This window comes from Pseudopodoces humilis, chromosome 5 (genome assembly GCF_049639895.1).
Source record: "Pseudopodoces humilis isolate 2021_Gansu_Grassland_sample_001 chromosome 5, ASM4963989v1, whole genome shotgun sequence".
NCBI classification, from domain to species: domain Eukaryota; kingdom Metazoa; phylum Chordata; class Aves; order Passeriformes; family Paridae; genus Pseudopodoces; species Pseudopodoces humilis.
The window spans coordinates 69807770-69823224 of record NC_142204.1 but is presented as its reverse complement, the minus strand read 5'-3'; the positions used below and the strand labels follow the sequence as shown (position 1 = coordinate 69823224).

At 39.0% G+C, this 15455-nt stretch overlaps 1 protein-coding gene across 5 annotated transcripts in view; it reads left to right on the top strand.

Moving 5' to 3' along the window:
* Window positions 1-15455, top strand: part of LOC102104603 (endonuclease domain-containing 1 protein-like) — a 158513-nt gene that overhangs the window by 45093 nt on the left and 97965 nt on the right. For all 5 annotated transcript variants that reach the window (XM_014259711.2, XM_014259708.2, XM_014259707.2 and 2 more), the window contains exon 3: window positions 13812-13861. The gene's annotated coding sequence lies outside the window, so the exon portion shown is untranslated. The remainder of the gene's footprint in view (window positions 1-13811; window positions 13862-15455) is intronic.

Sequence of the window (15455 nt, the reverse complement as noted above, 5' to 3'; positions counted from 1 at the left end):
GAGTTTGTTTCCTTCAGGTTGTCTGTTTTCACCTTCTGTGCAGGTCCTAAGGTTATTTCAGGAATGATGTTTCTGCTGTTGCCTGTTTTAGACACTTGATGTGGGATTTCAGACTCTGTTGAGGTGTTGGCAGTGGTACAACATGTGGCTGGTTTATGGTAACTCCTGCTCAGATTTGTAATGCAAATACCATCTCTTCTGCAGGTTTTCAGAGCTCTGGTTCCCTTGCAACAGAGGATTTCACCTAACTGGCATTGTGAAAGGTGATATCCATGTAATCCTATTGGATTAAGATTAATCTCACCTGGGTATCTGATTTTTAAAGTGAGATGAGATTTATCCACAGTACCCTAATTGCTGGAATAATTCCAAACAGCAAGTAGTAAGATCTTCTCTTCTTTTTATCATCGTGGTTCTAAAGAGGGAACGTAAGCTTCCTTCATAGTTGTTATTTCTTGGTGTTCTGCCATAAAAAGTGGAGAACAGTCTAAAGATAACTGGGCAAAGGAAACTTGGTTCTGGATGTGGAGGGGTTTTTGTGTTGATAGAAAAGGATGAGCATCCTAAAGAATTACGTGAAACTCACTTGAAAAAAAACAAAACTTGATTTGGTACATAAGCAGTTTTTTAGAATGGTGCTGCTTCTCCTCCTTGAAGCTCTTCCAACAGAAATACACACTGCCATATGCTGCTGGAATACCAGCACACAAACTGGATTAAAATACAAATGAACAGAACTGCAGTTTGAGGCTCCAGTTCTGCAGAGGGATCCAAAATGGTTCCCTTTTTCACTCTACTAAACACCTAAAGTTAGTTTTACAACATGCCTGTGCAAAACAGTTTGGAGGCTTTGGGTCTGAAATGAAGATGAAGAGGTTGAGAGGGAGAAAAAAGATTATTTTCCAATTTTCTTGTCCTAATCTAGAGGCAGGCACAGGTGACTTAGTGCCAGTGTTCCACCTATAGCAAGTAGAGAGATAAGGGAAATTTTATAAGCAGCTCAAGAATTGAGATACTTCATTGGACATCTAGCTGTCCTTTTCCATGGGACTAATCCACATATTCGGTAGCTTCCAGAACTGTAGCTATAATTTCACACTCTTCTTTACTGCTGCTCTTTACTTAAAATAGCTTTACGACAGCAATATTTAAGTGTTAGCTAGGATTTGGACTTTCTAATGTGTGTTAATCTTTTAAGATCTACTTTTGTATTGTAGGAGAATTTGTGGACCATAGAAACAGCCCTTTTAATTGGGAACAGATATTTTAGATGCCTCATTTTTATGTTTTACATAGATAACTTGCTGAGGAAAAGTGCAAAGTTTCCCAGCTATTCCCCCCTGAAAGTTGTTTTGAGCCAGAGTAATGATGAATAATAATGAGCAATAAATTAACAGAGCTGTATATTGCTGTCACTGATGGGGAAGTGCTCCTGCTGATTTTATTCCAAATGCTGATCCCATAGTGGTTGATGCTGTGATACTGGGAGGAAACATCTTAGTTTAGATCATGTGTTTTATTAAAACCATAGATATTTATTTTAATAAAAACATCAGGTACTTGTAATCTTAAAAAGAGTGGAAAACTGTGATGCAAACCAGTTATTTTTCTTTTTTGCTTCTTTTTTCTTGTCTTCTTCCTTTTTCTTTTTTTCCCTTCTCTTTCCCTGGATAGAGAAGAACTGGCAGGAATGCATGGAAATTATCAACAACATTCCTCACCAAGTATTCAGGAACAATTGGGCTACTAGTATTTCAATAATTGACAATTAATGAGACTTTATAAATAACACTTTGAGTTCTTTTTACGTGCCTGTTGGGTTTTTTTTGGAAGGGGGAGGAATGTCAGACAAATTTCTGGCGTTTCTGTGCTACCTTGGAGACTAGAAAATGTTTCATTATTGGCATATGAGATTCTTATGTAACTTGGTAATTCTGGGAACAAGAATTTTCAGAAAAATGCTGAGCAGTTCGAATCTCCTCGTAAAATTAGAAGATTTAAAACCACTATACTAAATACTTCTGTGATAAATTCCCCAGAAATACAAGTATTCCAAGCTCCTGGAATACATTAATTTTTCCAGGATTGCGTCCTTAAGGAGTTAAAACTCCAAATCCCATGGAGTGAATAACACACTGGCAGTTACTGCATAAACCCAGTGTGTTTGTTTTTACAGAATATTAAATTGGGGTACATTGGAAGTGTGAGGGGAAGGTGAGGAGTTGCTCATGGCATCAGGAGCGGAGCTGGTGCTGTTTGGGATGTGGTTTGTGTGTGCAGCCCCCAGCACAGGGCACTGTGAAGGAGGTTGCCCTGATCTCTCACTGCTGTCAAGAGGTTTTTTATTTGTCTTCTACGAGTTCAGGGTCTGTAATTCTAGTGGGACAAGCCAGGAAAGGACTTGCCCTGCTTTTTTCATGTAAAACAGTGTGGCTTATCTTATCCACTCTCTTCAGAACTCTTATTATATTCCATAGAGAGAGCTTGATTGAATTATTTTTTTTTTCAGTATAAAGTGAAAATAGTGGCTTTTTAGTGTTCACACCTGCTGTGTGAATTTCCTGATTCTTAAGTGGATTAGAAATTGCCATATTCCATTACCTTCTTGAGGGCACAGATAGTCTGACACGGGAATCCACTGATTTGGGATGACTCAGAATTAAAAACGAGTCAGTTAAGCCTTACTCGGTTCAGTTTTATTTCTTTTTTTACATACAGGATTAGAAATAAACAAGAATTCAGAATCTATATACTTTATTTCTTGTGTCAGGAAACTGTCTTCATTAGATTATTTCTTTTTGTGTTTCTCATTTCTCAGGGCTCATTTGTGGTGTTGGTTCTGTTCCCCTTTCCTCACGGAATGCAAGGTGTTGGTAGAACAAGTACATGTAAAAGCCTTATCTTTTCCTGGATTACTGAACTGGGTGTGCTGTGCACTTTGGTGCTTCCAAGTACAGTCTAAACTTCAGTCAAAAATTCAGGTTCAGGAGTTGCAGAAGGGGCGGCAGTAAAATGTGTTTGGACGATAGAAGGGCTGGAAAGAGAGAGCTGTGTCATGCCAGCAGCAAGCATGTCTTTAGTCACTTCTGTTAAGTGCTTTTCTGGCTAAACTAGTGTCATCTCACATAAATTCTCATCATATTCTAATAATACACAATCAAAGTTACCATTTGCTTTTCCCCTGCATTAAGGTCTTACATTCTCTTTTTTTTTTTTCTGTTTATTTTCCATGTTACTTCGTGTGATAATGAGGTGCAATAAAAATAGCACATCAGGTAATTTCCATGGCAGTGTTTTTGCAGATAAGTTTACCAAGGAGGAAAACCATCTAAAAAATGCTTCTTTCAAGGCAAAGGAGCACAGCTGATCTTGAGACAGCATAAAACAGTAGGCATTACATAGCAGTAACAATAAAATTAAACATGAAAATTAACTTCAATACTAACTTCATCATTTTTATTTTTAATAAAAGGCAAGCAGCGTTAGTGCAAGGGAATGGATTAAAGCTGAAAGAGAAGAGATTTAGATTGGATATTAGACAGAAATTCTTGGCTAAGAGGGTGGGGAGGCCCTGGCACAGGGTGCCCAGAGAAGCTGTGGCTGCCTCACCTCTGGAATTTTTCACAACCACATTGGATGGAGCTTGGAGCAACCTGAGATAGTGGAAGGTGTCCCTGCCCATGGCAGGGGGTTGGAACTGGATGGTCTTTAGGTCCCAAATTATCCTATGATTCCATGGAATTTTTAGATTCATGTCTCTGTATCAAGTCTGTGTGGTTCTCTGTAAAAGAAGGTTTCCTCAGAGGTGCATCTTGGAGTGCTGTTAGAAGCTCTGCCGTCCTAAAACACCGATTAATGGTAAATATTTAGCAGAGCTGTTGCTAAAAAGCAAGAAGTTACTTCGAATTCTAGTTTGTTTGCCTTCCAGCTGTAATATCTTGCTGTGCCTTTCCCTCCAAGGATTGAAGAGCTGCTTGTTATTTGTCATATTCATAGTACCTATGAAAACAAGGTCAGGGACTCATCTCCCTAATGAAGGAGACGTTTGGCCTGGCGTCACGGAGTCTGTATCCCAGCCAGACCCACTATTTCCTAAGCTCTTCCCTGAACGCTTGCCAGTTCTTTGGCGTCTCCACAGCGTGGGTATCAGAACTGGACATGAAGTTCTAGCCTAGAACTCAGCTTGATTTGTTGCACAAACACAACGAATCTGATGTCATCAGCCAAGCCCTTAAATATGGCTTTGCCCTGCACTGGCTGTCCCTCCCAGGGTGATTCAGGACGGCTGCTCCCGAGCCCTTTTCTGGGAGAAAGTGTCCAAGTCACGGAGGAGTAGCCTGAACTCCTTCAAATCTGGGTGGCGCTGATTTGTTAGGATTAAAATCACTTGTTGCCTTCAACCACTGTCTCACTGTGGAGTGTTTCTGTTTCCTCTGCCAGTGCTTCAGTTATCCACAAACTTAACTCTCAAGTATTTTTATTATTATTATTATTATTATTATGGGGATTGTTTTTAAAATTACCAGGGCACAGTCCCATGCTTGTTTCTCCTTCATGTCACCCATTGCTCTCATAGGGGAGCCACCATCCACCACCTTTACAAGAAAAAGCAGTTAGCAGCTCTGGAAGAGATGAGAGGACTTGGGTATCCCAGGTGAATATTCTTACGGACAGAATGAGTCATTTTTGTGTGGACTTCTAACATGTGGGTGAGTGAATCATCAGGTGTTGAACAGATCAATCTTTTTTAATAGGACAAGCACAAGATAATGTTTTCTCACTGAGACAACTTGTAGCTGCCTAAAGACAATATTGCAGAGGCAGAAATACAGTGACGCTGTGTGCTTTGGAGCATGATACCTTGGGAGGTGATCCATGAAACGGCCCAGTGTTGCTTTACATAGTTCTTGGTCTGTCTTAAGTGGCCTTTAAAGAATTGTTAAGAATAGATTTTTGTCGGGGGAAGATAATTAAAAGTTGACTGATAGTTGCATAAGAAATGGAGCAAGAGTTTGAATTTCTGATGTGCTTGTGTTACAGAGCAGCTGTAGGTTGTGCTTGTCTTTTCCCAGTGATGGGACAGGAGGAAATGGCCTCAAGTTGCACCAGGAGAGGTTCAGTTTAGATTTTTAGTAAAAATTTTCTCCACCAAAAGCGTTGTCAGACCCTGTCACAGGCTGCCTATGGCAGTGGTGGAGTTGCCATCCCTGGAGGGATTTAAAGGATGTGACACTTGGGGACGTGGATTAATGGTAGCCTTGGCAGTGCTGGGCTAATGGCTGGACTCTGTGATCTCAGAGGGGTTTTCAACCTAAATAATTCTGTTTAAATTCACATACCTCATGATGTTGATCCAGCATGTATCAAGAGCATGTAAAAAAATAAAACCATATCTTTGTAAAGAGCTGTGCCCAAGGCCCATTTAAGTAGAAAAAAAAAAAATACCAAATTTCTTAGATTGTCTAAATGTTGGGGAATTTTTTTTTTCATTCCACAGCCAAGTTCCACTGCTAGGAGTTACACTCAGTGTTGAGTTTTAATGAGGTCTGAAAATGACAGAGCAAGACCCCGTCTTGCTGTTATGGCTGATTTAGGATAGGAAATGAGGTATGACATTTAGCCATGGCTTGGCAGGCTTGAGGGCTTCAGTGAAAACTCACCACAAGTTTACGTGAAAAGCTGGTGGTTCTTTCCTAGAACTTCATTTAAGGTTTAGTTTTGTACCAGTACTGTGATCTCAGGCAGTTTTCTTTAGGTTTCATTGGAAAGCATTTCTCAGTAGGTGTCCTTTAGAGGGTTTTGAAGGGATGAAAATTATTTTGGAGAGCAAAAGATTTTAGATTGAGAAAACAATTCTCTGAGCAGCACCACTTTTTCCGTAAGTCAGGACTATAGGCTAGAAACACATATTTTGGTCACTAAAGGAAATTTGAAGAGAGATTCATTCATTGCAAGTGAAGGTGCAGATGCTTTTAGAGTCTGACCAAATCCTTGTACGTAAAAGCATCTTCATGCTTACAGACTTCTGAATATGGATTTCTTATAGAGTAGAAGGGTTGAACACCAGAAGTGCAATAATAATAAAAAAACCACAACACCACCCCCACTCTTCACACCCCCCCCTTCCCAGCTGTCTAGCTCAGTGAATTTCACACCACGGTTGCAAGGCCAGAATGATTATGAATTAGGGTTAGCACAAAATCTAGCTATTTGAAAATTTTACAGCATTTTACTGTAATGTAAAGGCTAGAATTTCTCCAAAAATCTAATCTGAAAAAAGCACAAGGGTGAGGAGGTCTCACTTTGAAAACCCAATTCATTGTGACAGAAAATGAGATTTTTAACCTTGTCTTTCAATCAGAACAAATTGTGCCTTGTCCCCTTGCACTTTGCCATTTGAGTTTTCATCTGTTCTGCACTCCTTCAAGCCAAGATCTGCATCCCCACTTGAAGTACGTTAAAAATCTTGGGTATAATCAGCATTTTTTGACTACTGGTTAATTTTTGATCTTTATTCTGAGTGTCCTTGGGCAAGGCCCCAGGCTGTCATGACCAAATTCACAGAAGGTGCAGGCTTTGGTGAGTTTTTTTTTGAAAATATTATACTGTGAAGAGGCTCTCTGAGGGAGTATCTTTATTGCAGTAAAAGTCATACAGCAGGTTTTCACTGATTGCAGCTTCAGCATAGCTCACTCTAATTTAGTTAGCCCAAGGCTATAACATACTGCTTTTCAGGATTGTAGAATGGCCATTAATGGGAATTTTCTGAGAGTGGGTGTGTATGCCTGAAGGAAAGTGTGCATAAAAAATTAAAGCCTCCTGCTTATGATGTAGTTGGTATGTGCTGTTGTCCTTGATCTGACTTAACTGGATACTACAGGTGAGAGCAGCACAGCAGTTCTCTAAATAAGTCACTTCAGCCTTGAAGTCTGCATTTGATAAGATTTTTTTGGCCTCAGTAGTGTGCAGCTGGTTCTTACAAAGGAGTTTTCATCTGTGTACTCAGTGATTTACGTCCCTGCACACTGAGAAGTGTCTTCGCTTTATAGATGGCAGAAGATCCGTGGCTCTCAAATATCCCATGGCTTTCAAATATCCTTAGGTACAGGTGGCATTTAATTCTGTCTTACAGTAATTGGTGATAAAGGTAAAAGTCCAGTCCTCAGTGCGTGACCCCTTGCTCTGGCCAGTGTCACCTTTCCTTATATTGGCTTTGTTCTTTTCACATGAAAAGAAAGCAGCTTAGATGGGATATTAGGAAGAAATTCTTGCCTCTGAGGATGGTGAGGCCCTGCATAGGTTGCCCAGAGAAGCTGTGGCTGCACCATCCCTGGAAGAACCCAAGGCCAGGTTGGACAGGGCTTGGAGCAACTTGGGATAGTGGAAGGTGTCCCTGCCCATGGCAGGGAGTCTGAACTAGATATTCTTGAAAGTCCTTTCCAACTCAAGCTATTCTATGACTCTGTAATATTTAATAATACTTTTTTCCAGACTGTTGCTATTCATGGCGATATCAAGAGGTAAGAATTCTTTTATTGCTGCAGAGGAGTATTTATAGAAATAAGCTCCATCCCAGCTCCCTGCATGCTGCCATGTTTTAAAGGAGGTGTGAGAGCTGTGAATGCATCCTTCAGGGTTTCAGGAAAGCATTGATGTTTCAGTGTGCTGAGCCAGAACACCTCAGTGTTTGTTAGGATTTAGTAACATCCCCTAGAGATAATTCCCCAAGAAATCCCAGACGGAAACGCAAACCAGTGTACACGCAGGAGAAATGGTGGTTGCCACTGTAGATTCAACAATCTGCCTTAGTTCTCCTGACACAAGGTGAGGTGGCTTGGTGGCTTTTCTTCTTCCCATTCCATTTAGCACAGCATATTCCTGTGGGATTGTCAGACAGGAAAACTGCTGTGTTCCACAAGGCACTTCCACACGGGGCTCTCTTATCCCTCTCTAATTATGCTCAGTGTGTCAGCTGCTGCTGTTAAGGACATGCTGCACTCATAGAAAAAAAAAATTGCTAGAATTTAGCTTTTAATTTATTTGTCCTCCCATTTGGAGAGAACACTTAATATGATTTCGTGTAATAAAGCCAGCTATGTGTGCAGCCACAGAGGTGATTGTCTAAATTTAAGGTTTCCTTTGAATTTATTCTTATCTCAAATAGATTGGATTACTATAGGCTGTGTCAGCGTGAGTCACTTGTAAGTGCTTGTTAATCCAATAAATCTGAGCAGTTTCTTATGGAAATACTATTTTCTGATTTCTATTTATATGATGGTCCTGGTCTTGTTAAATCCACACTGAGTTCGCTGGAAATATCTCTTTGGAAAAAAATGGTACCATTTCCCATGCTAATGGAAATTGCAGTGAAGCAGTAAAATGAAAAATAGCCTGAAGTAATTAATAAATGGTTTAGAAGTTCTTTGTGTCACCTTTATTAGGTATTTTGTAACAATATTACCCAAGACTAAAAAGAATCATCAGAGGGTGTTGTTTTGTTGTGTTTGTTTTATGGGTTTTTCTCCACAGTTAATAATGCTGTTCTACCCTACCTAAATTACGTTTCTACATTACCCTGCAAGTTCTTTTCTTTCACTTGTTGCCACTGCCCTACTCAGGGGTGTTGGTGGTTGCATCACGTCAGGCACTTATTTCCCACTCATAACATAGTCAACTACTGAAGACTAAACACTTAAATAGAGAAAAGTAGCTGTTTTAAAATAACTTCAGACTTTTTCTGTTTTACTTGTGCAGCAACTGGTATTCAGTGGCAGCAGAAGGCAAAAGTTTTGCTATGGTTAGGAACTTTTGCCTGAAATAGAAGGAAAAAATCAGTATAAGAAATGTTTTTCCAGCCTGAGATCAGTGTGCTTCTGTACCAGAGAGAGGGGGTCTAAACACTCCTAAAAGCTGGCTGGTAAAACCTGGTCCTCATTTGAGCTAGAAAGTGCAGAATATAATGATTTGTACTATGCACTGGGAATTTCTAGTGCTGAGGTGGGGAAAGAAAGAATGCATTTACTGGAAATAGTTTGACAAAATTCAGTGTTTGTAACGCGTGTAACAGCGCTGCTACTGTAAGGCACCACAATTTTCATAATCTTAAATTTGCTCGTATGTACCAAGTTTCCAAATACCTTCCTCCTCTCTGTCTCTGCCATTGAGTTTTCTTGTGCATGGTATGAGGGATGGGATGCTGAAAATCCCTGCATCTTTGATGTGTTAAGGCAGATTTCTGTGGATGTTCACTGCCTGCTTGATGACACATGGAATGTTTATATTGAGCCTGTGCAGTAAAATGCTGCCGAGGCAACTGGATCTGTAGTGGAGGAGATGAGAAATTCTAATCCCTAACTCTGGCATTATGCAGAGGCAGCTCAAGACTGTGAGGATGAGATTTTTGCGTCTCTCAGTGGTAGTTGTTTATTGGTAGCAACTCCAGATCATGATTAATTGGGGTTTTAGCTAATTTTGCCAGCTAAACATATGACCTGGCCTAGGGGAAGGTCATGGTCTAGTGGAAAGCACATGGCAGGGGTACGAGCTAGAGGGTCTTAAAGGTCCCTTCCAACCAAATTTGTTCATGGTTCTGTCATCTCTCCAGAACATGCTTAAAAGAAATACAGAGGTTACACAGAGACTTGAAGGTTTACAATGTCTAGAATAAAATCAGAAAATCTGTGCCTTGATATATTAAAGATAAGTCATTTGAAAAGCAGATACAAGGATACAATTTAAAATCAATGTAAAAGTGTATTAGAAGCATAAAATGGTTTGAGTTGGAAAAGGCCTTAAAAACTGTCTTGATCCACCCCCTGCTATGGGCAGAGACACTTTCCACTGTCCCAGGTTGCTCCAAGCCCTGTCCAGCCTGGCTGTGAACACTTCCAGGGCTGGGGCAGTCACAGCTTCTCTGGATGAGACTTAGATAGGGTTTATATGAAAATCTAAGGTACAGAAAGATGGAAAACCAACCTTGCTAAAGAACATGAAAAAACCTTGTGAATACATTGGAAATTGGAGGAAGTCGAGGGAAAAGGCAGTTCTCCTTAGCAGAGTGAAGAGAATAAATCACAGATCCCATACTTAATAAAACTGCTGAGTGTTACTGTGTTTGATCATGGATCTTCTGAAGGAACCAAAATCCCTTTGTACTTGCTGTAGGAATAATTTTGGCAATTAACAGGTCTCATTTGAAAACAGTGAATAGTGTTTTTTTCCCATCTGAGACCAGTGTAGACTGGCATTTTCCTGGAAAACAGGTGTGTGGGACTGAGAGGCTCAGATGCGAAATTTTTTAAAACACTGGTAGTTTAGAAATTAGGAATTTGCAAACATTTAAATAAGTATATTTGTTGCACTGGATTGAAGCAGTTTAGGTAAGGCCAGATTGCTGTGTCTGACCCAAACAGGCCGTGTAGCAAAACGAGCAGTGGAGAGATGTGGAGAGTAACATTGTGGTCTGAAACAAAACTGCTGTTTCCTAGATAAATCTGGTTTCTAAATCCAGGTTTTATTTCATGCAAAGGTTAAAATTAAGTTTTCTCTTCTAGTAAAAGCACAGACCTGTTTCAAAAAAAGGATTCTGTGGCAAGAAAGGGAGGTCACAAATGTTTTTTAAATTTTTGGCCATCAGTGTGTCACAAATTGCCAAGACCTGGGTTTGAAAGTTCTGTTCCCTTCACACTGACAGTAACCATAAAACCTAAAGAAGATAATTTTTTTGTGTTTTATGACCTTGTTGCACTCCCACAGAGCTATTGAGTGAGGATTGAGAAAGGACTCTAACCCCAGGTACTTGGGCACGTTAATAAGGAAGGCTGAGCTCACCCTCTAGGTTTGCTCGTTTTTATGGAATCATGGAGTTTTTTGGGTTGGAAAAGACCTTTAAGGTTAAATCCAACTATCAGATTGCCAGTTCCATCAGGTTCACCATCAAACCATGTCGTCAATTTTTATATGCATTTTTATTTTTTAGCACTTCCAGGTATAGTGCCTCTACCACTACCTTGGGCAGCCTGTTCCGGTGCTTGACCCTGAACAAATTCTTTCGAATATCTAATGTAAACCTCCCCTGGCACAACTTGAGGCCATTTTCTAAAATGAAAGGTTTAGTTAATAGCCCATTTTAGCAACAACAGCAGCAACAAAATTACACAGTCAGTTCCATAGACTTTGTGCAAACCTGGTGTTCCCTAAGTGCTGCATACTCAAATGGAATTACATATTTCTTTTTAAGAGCAGGAGATCCAATTTCTGTGCCATTCGATGGGTTAGATTTGGTACTGGCAGCTTATCAAACATTGAGAGCACTGAGAGAGAGAAGTGGGGGGAAGAAAAAAACCCAAGAATTGGTAGCAGAAGATGTTTTGGCAGTTAAGAATTTCTCTTGTAGCAGAATTGTTTCCAGGACGCCAGGGTTGATGTAGTTACAAAGTGAGCATGTGTTTTCTTTCCTCTTCAACTGGTTAATCAGTGAGGTAGGAAAACTTTGCTTTGTATGTAAGCAGTGTTACATCAGTTATTTTTAGTCTGCACTTGATTGTCCATGTGGCTCTTTTTAGCTATTTAGGAGATACCTGGCATGCAAGAATTCATATTTGCTTTGTGGGTTTTTTTAAGGTCACATGGTATTTTTTTAAATGACAGCCTAGACTATTAACAGCTCTTTTTGTTTGATTTTTCTTTTTTTTTAATGTGTTTGTTTCTCAGAGAGATAAACCAGCTTTGTTGCTTCAAGTTTCAAGCTCATCTCATGTGGGATGTGAATTTCTTTCACTGTTTGCACAGAATTTTTCCTTTGTTGGTATAATACATATTTTTTTTTCTATATACTAATGATATACTGTCATGCAAATGAATTTGGAATAAATTAAAGTATTAATTTTCTCCCAGAGTATATTCAGCTGTAGGATTCCATTGTGAGATCTATTTTCAACTGGAGTTTGGAACCTGGAATAAGGCGGCACTGAATTAAATCTAGTTGCCAATTTTAAAGGGGGACAGCTCACATAAAATCACACCCATCTCCAAAATATGTTGGTCTATTTAAAATCTGGAGGAGTATGATGAAATCTGTACTTGTGTGGTTTTCCTTTGTATATTTGATTGTACTCGGAGTTAAATTTTTTTCTTGATTGTTTTTTTCCCTGCACAACAATATTTTGAGAAAGAAATGCCATTTTTTAAAAAACCACAAATATTGGCTGTGCATTTTAGAGGCAGAAATAACAAAAATAGTGTTCAGGTCATTAGTGAAAAACACACTTCGTAGAGCTCTATTGTTATGCTAAATTAAATAGTTTGAAGTTTAACTGATCCCCTTAAAAATGAGTTGATGATTTCATACCCCCTAATGATACATGTATTTATTTCATATTGAGATTTTAGAAATTAGGATTAAGAAAACACTTTTTGGGCACAGTTGTCTGATGAATTAATGAGGTACTCAGCTTCTTTCTGAATGTGTTTGGGTTCTTCTGGTGCTAAAGGTTGTATGCCACTTGATAAGATCTGGATGATCACTTGTGAACTACTAAAATTTATTAGGATGTGGTTTTCTATCCAGATTCATGATCCTTTATTGATTTGGGACAATGACATGGCATGGAAAATGCTGTGCTCAGGTGACTTTGGTCATCATTGAACTGTTTCTGTATCTTGGGGCTTTCTAACTTGTTGGAAAGGGAGGGGAATCAGTTTGACAAATCCACACTGGCATTTACTTGTTGCTTTGTTATCCCTTCCTGGCTGGAAAATGTAGCCAGAGTCAGGATTCTTTCTGACTGGTGTCCTCTTCTTTCCATCTCTATTTTTTTTTTCTTTTTTTTCTTTTTTTTTTTGCAAATGCTTTCTTTTTTTTTTTCTTTTCTTGCCAGTTACCATTTTACCATTTTCAGCAGAACAAGAACTGCACTGACCTTGAGTGATGTCTCTGTGCTTTATTTTCCACTCTGTCCTCAGCTATTTAGTTATTCCATTATCTGGAGCAATCTAGTTCTTCTTTGTGGAGGTTTGAGTAGTTCTTCCAGGTTGCTGCTTAGCCTAGTAAGGGAATGAGGAATTTTTTTTTGCTACTTCTGCTGGAAGTTTACTAATTATGTGGTTTAATAGAGAATGTAGCATCAGAGCATTCTTTTTCAGGACAATACTCTCATAACTCTACTTACTAGATTTTTCTGTGTGTTGTTCTGGTTACTTGCTCTTATTTTGCTTCAATTCCCAGTAACGTATGGATAGAATTTCTCTGTTTCTATCAATTTGAATCCAAGGCACAGAGCAGGACATAAGGAACACCCTTTCCAATATTCAACTCACAATGAAATATCTTAGGGTGTCTGGAGCACACGGGTACCAGGTATGACCCCATACCAAGAGGAAAGTCATCACCTCTCTGAATTAGGTGCTGGAGGCCAACGAGGAACACTCACAGGTCTAACAAAGATACCACTAAGAAATCTTTGAGCAATTAGATCCTTTTAAAAAAATGTTTATTCGCTTTCTCTGTGGCTACAATGAATTTCTTTGATCAACTCCACAGAAGGCTTTGGAATTTATTTGTGGTTTGTCAGTGTTATGTTCAAATCACCAAGCAGCTTCCAAGGTTCATCTTGATAGAGCAATTTCATGTAACTGGAATACACTGGCAATCAAAATCAGAGAGACAAGAAGGATGGAAATATTTTCCAGTGTTGACTAAAAGCAAGCAGTAAGCTTGAAGCATTACTTAACAATGTAATGAGAAATGTCAGTTCAAGCAAATACTTCTTTTTTTTTTTTAAACAGAATTTGTTTTCTTTGTTGTGTTGCAGAAAAAGAAACGGTGGCTAACTTGCACAAGTGAACCAGGACAACCCAGAATGTAAGTCAAAGAGGAATGCTCATTTTCCTATTTTATAAGACTATTGGTCAGCTTTCCTATAAGACATCCCTTTAATTAAAGGCCATCTGTTTTCCTCGTTTCCTTGTTTGTGAGTGCAGTTGGTAGAACTGTCTGGATTCCCTGTTTTTGAGCCACTTGTCTCAGGGTGAGTGGCACAAGGTGGATCTTTCCTCTCCCTTTGTCATCACTGTGTCAAGGCACAGAGGCATTCAGGGCTGGGTCGTGTCTTCTTGCTGCTGTTGCAGCTGTGGTGATCTAGGGATGTGAAGAGGAGAGGTTGGAAGGTAAGAAGGACTGGAAAGGGATTTTGGCTTCCAAAAGTTGTTAGTATTGTCTGTAATATCAGCTGGTGTAAGAAAAGCTTGGACCTTACTTTGAGGCTGCTGTATTTTGGCTGAGTATTTTGGAAGACGTTTAAAACATTTACTTGGGTACTCTAAAAGTTCATGGTTTGATGGGGCTTGGAGCAGCCTGGTCTATTAGAAGGTTTAGCACAAGAGTTTTTCCATTTTGCTCAAGAGGAGCAGCTTGTTCTGCAGTGGCATTTTGCATAGCAAGCCTTACAGAGCATCTTCCTGATCCACTTGTAGAGTTCAATGGCACATTTTAAAGAGAGAGGCTTCCAACTGTCTTGAACAGAGCATGTTCTATGTGAGAACAGCATCTACATTGCAATTGTAATAACAAAACCAAAGGTGATTCTGAACCAGCTAACAAGTGGACTCATTATAAGATGATGTGAGGTTTTCTGTATATTGTTGACTCAACTCTAAAATTTCTATAACTCTGCAAAGTGCGTCTCAGCTTGTTTACTAAGTGAGAAGCGTATTTTTAATGCATAGGTTTTGAAATTATCAGTGACTCCAGTTTTTCCAACAGCATTTGTGGGGTGTTCTACTTTAATTTAGTTTTTAATTCAATTTTAGTTTAATTTAGTTTTTTTTTTTAAGTTTTAATTTAATTTTACTTTTATGGATGCCATTTTAATCTATACCTATATCTCTCTTTTTAATTTTTTTCTGTTGGAAAAGTTATTAAGTAATTCTACAGAGTTGCTTTTTATAGACACTCAATATTTAAAAAAAAAAAAGTGTTAGAGCATGTGTCAGGCATCTGCAATTCCTTCAGCATCATGTTTTCCACAATGATTTAATAGCTATTGAGTCTCCTCAAATATCTTTGTTTCCAAGACCTATTTTATGGTAATAAATCATCTGGGCTGTAAAATTCTTGAAATGATTCAGTAGGACAATTGTTTCCTTAGCACATTCCCTGAGAGATCATAGATAGAAATGGAAAAGTCCTTAGCCAGGTCAGCTTTTTCCCTGCAATACATGTGGTCAGTGCTGGAAGTGATAAAAAAGTTGCCAACATTTGTTCTGGTGAACTGCAGTTCTCCAGTGTTCCGTGTTCATTTCTTGCTAATTTACAGTCAGTTTTCTGTTAGAGGTACTAAATTACGCTGAGAAATCCTGAGCTAGATGTAGAATAAAAGATTTGTCATGAGGTGATGGAGCTTCTCATCTTAAAAAAGGTCTGTCTCAAAATTCATATAAAAATACCAATGAAATTA